Below are 8561 nucleotides of genomic sequence, written 5' to 3' on the forward strand. Positions count from 1 at the left end.
TTAAGACTTTATAGCTCAGTAACAGATGAAGTATGATACCCATCAGACAATCAAAGCTGCTGATAGCAAGCTTTTTAATTATCTTCGAAGTACTTAATGTTTAATTTATTGTTAACAGATTTGTTATAAATGTTAGCCTGCTCCTTCCCTCCACTAGCTTGGAGGTTCCCCTTGGGCAAGATGTGGCACTTGCTTGGCCCCCTGATCAGGGTCATGTGACATCATGGGAGCAGGTACTGAATGGCATATCACAAGTCCTGGTTATGTGACCACTGACGCCAGGCAATCACTGAAGAGTATTAGTAATAACGGGCATCACCCGTCTTGGAAAGATACTGCCCAGAAAAAGGCAATGGCAAGCTACTTCCATAGAAAAATTTGCCAAGAATAATCATGGTCATGAGACCATGATTGTCTACATAATATGACATGGCACATAATGATGATGATGGGTCCTTTAAATTTTTGGAGTCTTTATTAACTAGACATCTATACCTTCCCCCGTTAGCAGTGATAAACACATTGCATAGTAAAATTAGTACATTGTACTCTGCTGGTGACTTCAATGAAACCGAATTCTGGAAACAGGTGCATAGATTCATGCTAAAATTTAGGGCAAGCTACCAGGGCTGAGGTTGTAGGCATCTTTGCTTTGTACATTCAGAGTTCTTCCTTGTTTCATTTAGTTTCATAATTACTTGTGGTAAGTTCACTAAACTCAGTTGATGGATAATGTGCAGTCACATGACCTTGTTTGTAGAGATCAATCTTAATAGCTGTGGTATAATTGCATTGTGCAATTATACACCAACTAGTTATGGTTAATTCATAATGAATGTTCATGTACTGGTTAATTATCAATGAAGGAAACTTTGGACAAATGCTTAATTGATGAACATATTGCTGGCCCTATACACATTAGCATTTCATGATTAACACAAGGAAGTTCTGGGGAAGAAGCTGCAGGAGGCAGATTCATCTCATGTCAGGAGTCTACATAGGAGACTGGTTGATTAAGGTTCTATTTGTGACCTGCCGACTAAAAAAAGCCATGGATTGGGAATGGTTGAAGACAGGATGACCCTCAGGTTAGTTGTGCAGAGGTTGAGGTGAGTGGGTGTAGGTGGCTAGATACTATAATTTAGGTGGGCAGATCAGTGTGCAAAGACGTTAGCTTTCTCCCAGAAAATGAAAGGAACTTGTACACATGGCCCCAATTTCAAACGTTGTTCTGTTCAGTTGTGACCTTTGTGGCTGTTGAGCAGGTTGGATTGATCATGACTTTAGGGGCAGCATAGCAGACAATACTGCTACCTCCAAACTTCAAAGAGCTAGGTTCAATCCTGACATTCATTCTCATTTGTGTGGACTCTGCATGTTCTCCTTGTGAAGATGCAGGCCTCCCTCATGCCCCCCTCAACGTGTTGTAATTTCCTCCTTCCCACATTTAAAAAAAGACATGATGGATTGTTACTTGGCTGATATCAGTGCACATGGGCGGTAAGAGAATCAAGAGTAAATAAATGAGCATATGAGAGAGAATAATTCATAAGGAAATAAGTGCAGAAAGGGATTGCTCCAAGAACCGGCATAATCTCGATTGCATAGGTGGTCTCTGCCATTAGAGTATATGAACTTTTTCAAGTGCCCTATAAATTGACCAGCTTAGTCTGTAAATGCTACTGAGGCATCCACTTGGGTCATGGTTACCTTAAACAATTGGTATTAAATTGCCATGGGGGAAAAAAGGCATTAGATTTTAACTTCCTTTTTACTTGGATCTTATGTGGTTGACCTAACATTTTTTGACGGCTAGAACCTTGCTGCCCTGATGATAGTAAGACCATTTTAAAAAGTTACCGGTTCCAACTACTGAAATTGCACTGAGGTACAGTGAAAAACTTTGTTTTCCTTGCCAGTCATACACCATTACATTATATCAAAACATCGAGATAGTACAAAGAAAAGCAATAACAAAATTAACGAAATGCAGAATAAAGTGTTACAGTTATAGAGAATGTGTAGTGCAGGCAGACATTAAGGTGCAAGGCTAGATTGCAAGGGCAAGAGTCCATCTTAACGTACAAGGGGACCGTTCAATAGCCTTATAGCAGCTGTGAGAAGCTTATAGAGGCTGTCCTTGAACCTGGCGGTATGTGCTTTCAGCCTTTTGTATCTTCGCTTGACGGGAAGGGGAGAATAGAGAATGTTCAGGATGGGTGGTCGGCTGCTATACTGAGACAGCGAGAATTGTAGGCATGGTCCATAAAGGGAAGGCTGGTTTCAGTGATGTGCTGAGCTACATCCGCAACTTTCTGCAGTTTCTTACAGTCCTGGGTAGAGTGGTTGCCATACCAAGTGGCGATAGGCTGTTTTCTGTAGTCCATTGATAAAACATATGTAAGGGTCAAAGGGGACATGTCAGATTTCTTTAGCCTCTTGAGGAAGAGAGGCTTTCTTGGCTGAACAGTCCATTTCGTTGGACCAGGATGGGCTATCGGCTATCACTCTGAAGAAATTAAAGTTCTCAACTCTCTTGAGCACTGTTGATATCAATAGGGTGTGCATAACTGCCCCCCACCCCATTCCCGACGCCAATGACCAGCCCTTTTGTTTTGCTAACAATGAGGGCATGGTTATTGTCATTCCACCAATGAGTTAGATAGAGCAGAATCTGGCCACACAGTCGTACAGATGCGGTTGAATGTGTCTGTGGTGGAGGTGTTGCTGTCTCTCCTTACTGAATGCAGTCTGTTGGTGAGGAAATCAAGAGTCCAGTTGCCAAAGGAAATTTTGGCCAATTTTGGGGGTATGGTGGGAAGTGAGGATAGTGGCCTGGTGGATGATTGCTTAAATATATTAGGCTTTTTAAAGTTCAAGTAAGAGTAATCCAGACTCCAAGTAAAATTCCCTTATGCTCACTCTGTTCTTTCTTCGTTGATGCTGCATGTATGGCTGAGTGCTTCCAGCGTTTCCAGTTCTTACTTCAGATTACCAGTATCTTCAGTATTTTGTTGTTAAAGAGAAGTCTCCAAATTACCTACATTGATTTTTACGTCCCAATTTACAGACCACTTGTCAGATCACCCTGTGCTTGTTACAACATAGCAAAGCATGTTCAGCAAATGCTTCAGGTATTTGCAGCTGAATTTAGGAATCAACATAATACAGATCTCAGTTATCAATCCAGAGGGGTATGGAGATTAATTTTAACTCATAATGAACCGAAAGTAAAAGATCAGCTTGAGGAAAATCGATTCTATAAGCTGGTGCTGATTTTACCAATTTCAAATGTTAAATTTATCCCACTCCCTGCTGTGAATTAAACATTTTGTTTACCTTGGGCTGGAAAGCCTACAGGACTGTTAACCGCCAACTTCTGAGCTCTGGCTTTACCAAACTTCCTCCAGTTTATTTGTCTTGAATACCCAAGTAGATATCAGGTTCTGTAAAGGTTCTGTTCCCAAGAACAGTTTGTAAGCTGATTTCTCTATGAGTCAGAAATGTCTGTTTTCTAAAATAACCCACATTGCATTGTTCTTCATAAATTGTTCACACTTATTTCATTTTGTTCTTACTTCCAGTAAGATGGTGGCATACTCAGACAGCATGGCTTCTATGGGGCCAACCAAAGGTGTTATTGTCGTTTTTAAATGTATTTATTATTATCGCAAGACCCTGCTGGACATTGCAAACTTAAAGCACTGCAGGTCTACCCCATCAGCGAGTTGCTCATTGGTGGAGAAGCTGAAGGAGCTGTACTTGATGTGGACCACGCTGCTGCTTGTCTCAGAGAGATGTCAGTGCGTGAAGGCAGCGTCCACTCTTACAGCAAGTGCTGTCTTAGTCGTTTTTCCTGTGAGAACCAGGCCTCAAGCTGCAGTGTCGCCTGTTTGCAGCTGCCCGGCAGAGAGGAATCAGGGTTTACCGGAGTGCCAGAGGTGGAGTGGCGTGGCATACCTGAGTTGGTGCTGCCCTCCAGTGTTCACTTGGCAAAAGACAAGATGTATTGTATTTGACTGCAGACTGCTGCAACATTTATGGACTCAGGGACTTGGACTATATTTTTTTATGTGACTGTATTTTCCTGCTGACTTATATGTGCTATGTGTGCCTTGTGCGGTGTATGAGTGTTGGTACTGTGTTTTGCAGCTTGGCCCCAGAACTACACTGTTTCATTTGGCTGTATTCATTGGCATCCATGTATGGTTGAATGACAATTAAACTTGAACTTGAACTTGAATATTCATCCTAATGTTATCCATAATTAAGCTAATAGAATATAAACTGTGTTTAGTCATTAATAACTAACATCTAAATGTTTAAATGGAAACGTATTATCAAAGAACACATATGTTACCGTATACCTCATCGGGATTCATTTTCTTTCAGATGTACAGGGTCTTTCTTTTTTGTATGTTAAAGTTAAAATGGCTTCTTTGTTATGTTATACTGGGGAATCCTTCTTTGTTATGTTAAATGCTGAGAAAGTTTCTAGCTAGACATTTGCTTGGGTTAATACAGATAGCAGGGTGCTATTAGCCAGTGGGTGTTCATGTATCGTTTTTTTCGGATGATAATGCTGTATCATATGGCTGGGGACGGGGTTTCGGCGGGGAGTCGGAGGAGAGATGGAAAGGACGGTGGACGGGGTTTTTGGCGGGGAGTCGGAGGAGAGACGGGGAGGACAGTGGACGGGGTTTTTGACGGGGAGTCGGAGGAGAGATGGAGAGCACGGCGGACGTGCGGAGAGGCTCCGGTCGATCACTTCGGGTGGTCCCGAGCCGTGAGTCGACAGGATCCGGGTGGTCGCCAGGAATTGATTGAGCTCCAACGGTTGCGCTCAAAGAACTTGGACTTTGATAAGTCTGGCGCCTCTTTTTTTCCATTACTTCCTTTTCTGTATTGAATTTATATTAATTTCATAGACTTAGTAATATCTATAAAGTGTACTTGGTAAAACGTACTGGCTGTGCTGGCTGATGATTGATGTTTGGGATTGATTCGGACGGCAACCAACTCTGTGGGAAGCGTTGAGGCAGGTGCTGGGCTGGATTTCCCCTAGACGTATACGAGCCAATATAACTGAGCATTACAAGTGGGGGCTACCGTCCCGGATTTGGATTTTCGGTAAAGCTGTAATAGTTGTCGCATTAAGTAGTGCGAAGATGGATCGAGATAAGATTGTAAATTGGTGTGAATTAGCGGATGTACCAGTGATCATGCATGCGTGCTAAGTGGGGTCAATTTCCACATTTTGGCAGATGTACTAGTGCGAGGGTTGAGTTTGATTAAAGGTATCGGGCAGGTAGAATTTATAGCTAGAAGGGGTGGGAAAGAACTGGAGTCCAGCTGGATGTTGGTTCAGACGAGTGCCGACGTCATGACATTGGAACTACCAGCGACAGTCCATGCCCCGGGGGAGGTGGGGCTGTGGGGTCTCCACACCCTCCCCGAGGATGAAAGTAAGGAGGTGCCGGAGGAGGAGCTAGGTGAGGCCCCAGGGGAGGTGCCAGTAGCCAGGGGTGGAGGCGTAGAGTGGGAAGGCTAGTCCAGGCCACGTCTCCCACTGAGGGGTGAGACCTTCGAGTTAGCGGCTGCCGTTACCTCCCTGGTGAGAAGGGTTGAGGGGCCCCACCCGAAGCTGAGAATTTTCTCAGGATCCAGGCCCACCCCGGAAGGGGAGGATGACTATGAGGCATGGATTGAGAATACGTCCCAGTTGTTAGAGGCATGGTCAGTTTCGGATGAGGAAAAGAGACAGCGATTGGTGGAAAGTTTAAGGGGCGGGGTGGCCAGTGTAGTCCGCGAGTTGAGAGCGGAACGGCCTTCGGCTTCCCTGTCGGAGTGTTTGGACGCTTTGGAGGAAGTGTTTGGACTGTCAGGAGATCCCTGGCGTCTGTTAGCGGAGTTTCAACAAATGGGGCAGGGAAGAGGGGAAAAGCTCTCAGAATACATTTTCCGGCTGGATTGGAAGCTTACTGGGCTGCGATGCCGAGGGGTAGTACAGGCGGACGAAGTGGCGAAGTTCAGGATGAGCCAGATATGTAGAGGTTCCCTGGAGGATGACAGGGTGGCTTGGAGTATCCAGCAGTCATATAAGAGGAGCCCCCCTCCATCATTTGGGCAGCTGATTAGAGAGGTGCGGGCAGAGGAGAGTGCTTCGGGCCGAACAGGGGGCTCGGACCCCCGGGGACGGTCTTCAGCTGTTCAGGAGGTGGTAGCCGGAGTGAGATCAGAAAAATCCAGGGGGTCCCGGGGGGGGGAGGGACCCCCCCGCTTGAGGGGATGGACAGGGGGGGCACCCCCTTCGGGGGGGCGTACCAGGAGGAAAGAGGCAGCAGGTAGCGGGTGCTATAACTGTGGGAGGGAGGGGCATTTCCGGCGGGAATGTGAGTGGCCGGGGGTGTGCTACAGCTGTGGGGAAGCAGGTCACTTGCGGAGGGATTGTGAGAGTGTCATAAGGAGGTGGCTGGGAATGGACCCAAGTGCAAGACACAGATACTGAAGTACTAGAGACAGGACTAGGCTACAGGGTGAGAGCAAGGACATGGACACGAAAACCGGGAACCCAGAACAGGACTGGACAAGAGAGCTAAGAGCCCAGGCTTGGACTCTGAGCCAGAGACTGGACAGGGACCCAATAAGGCCTCTGGCTCGGACCCAGAACTAGGCAAGGACGAGGCTTGGCAGGAGGCAGGAGGCTGGAGTCTTCAGGCTTGAGGCTTGAGGCTAGAGATGAGGTTTCGCAGGAGGCAGGAGGCTGGGGTCTTCAGGCTAGAGGCTAGAGACTTGAGGTGAGGCTTGGCAGGAGGCAGGAGGCTGGAGTCTTCAGGCTTGAGGCTAGGCAGGAGGCTGGAGTCTTCAGGCTTGAGGCTAGTCAGGAGGCTGGAGTCTTCAGGCTTGAGGCTAGGCAGGAGGCTGGAGTCTTCAGGCTTGAGGCTAGGCAGGCTCCTCCTGGGCAGGGCGTGGTTCACCTGGGCAGGGTGCGGTACTCCTGGGCAGGGCGCGGATTACCACCCAACGGAGGCATGGGACAGGAAGGGACAGAACCAACTGCAGGTAACGGCAAGACAGCCTGGCTTACCCGACAGAGGCAAGGGACAGGAAGGGACAGAACCAACAGCAGGTAACGGCAAGACGGCCTGGCTTACCCGACGGAGGCAAGGGACAGGAAGGGACAGAACCAATGGCAGGTAACGGCAAGACGGCCTGGCTTACCCGACGGAGGCAAGGGATAGGAAGGGACAGAACCAACGGCAGGTAACGGCAAGACCACCTGTCTTACCTGACGGAGGCAAGGGACAGGAAGGGACAGAACCAACCGTAGGTAACGGCAAGACCGCCTGGCTTACCTGGGCGGAGGCAAGGGACAGGAAGGGACAGAACCAACCGCAGGTAACGGCGAGACAGCCTCGCTTACCCGACGGAGGCAAGGGACAGGAAGGAAGCTAGGTACGGGGTGGCTCCAGGACAAGACAGCAAGACAAGGCAAGGCTTCAGGCAATGCAAGGCAAGCCAGAACTTCAGGCAAGGCGAGAGTTACCAGCAGGGCTTCAGGCAAGGAAACAGAAGGAAGGGGAAGGGAAACAAGGAGTAAGGACAAGAACAATACAGCAGCCACACCCTGGTCTCTGAAGGTATTTATGCAGCCAGCCCCAACGAGCATCAGCTGCCTCAATTAGAGCTCAACAAGAACAGAAACAGGGTAGACAGGAAAACCTGGAGCAAGGTCAATGGACCGGACCATGAACCAGAATACGGACTTCACGGACCGGACCATGACAGAGAGGCGAGATGCTCCGAGGGGGGAGGGCCCCCAGGCCACTAAGAAGGGAGAGGTGTCGGGAAACTTAGGAGAGGCTCAGTGAGGGAACGAACTGGAGTCTCAGGAGGAACACGTTCCTAGAAAGCAGCCATGGAACCCTCGAAAGTACAAGCCCTTATTCCGGATGGACTGGTGGGACCCCGTTCCAGCGTGTCCCTACGGATAGAGGGAATCTTTGCAAAAGCCATCCTTGACACTGGATTGCAGGTTACCTTACTGTACCAGTCGTTCTACAACAAATATCTGAAGCATTTGCCAGTAACCCCATTTAATGCACTGGAGATTTGGGGCATAAGTGACGGTGATTACCCGTACGATGGGTACCTGTCAGTGAGATTGGAATTCTCGGAGGGCGATGTGGGACTATCGGAAGCCCTTGAGACGCTGGTGTTGGTCTGTCCGGACCCGGTGGAAATCGGTGGCGCTGCCCTGCTAGTGGGGACTAACTCCCCTCTGGTGCGATAGCTCTTGGGAGCCTGTAAGAAGGCAGCGGGGGAGAACTTTCTGGAGACCCTCTCGGTACACCTAGTGTTTCGAGCGGTGTACGAAAGAGTGAGTGACTCCCAGGGACTGGATCCTGATTGCAACCGAGGGACGGTGTAGTGCACTCAGGTGAGGCCTAAGGTGATACAGCCAGGGGAGGCGGCATTAGTGACAGGGACCCCCAGATTCCCCGGAGTACTGGTGGGCGAGGCCCTGCTAGTAGACGCCCCAGACAACCTGGAAAGTGAGT

The sequence above is a fragment of the Mobula hypostoma genome, chromosome 7, assembly GCF_963921235.1.
Source record: "Mobula hypostoma chromosome 7, sMobHyp1.1, whole genome shotgun sequence".
Taxonomy (NCBI): Eukaryota; Metazoa; Chordata; class Chondrichthyes; order Myliobatiformes; family Myliobatidae; genus Mobula; species Mobula hypostoma.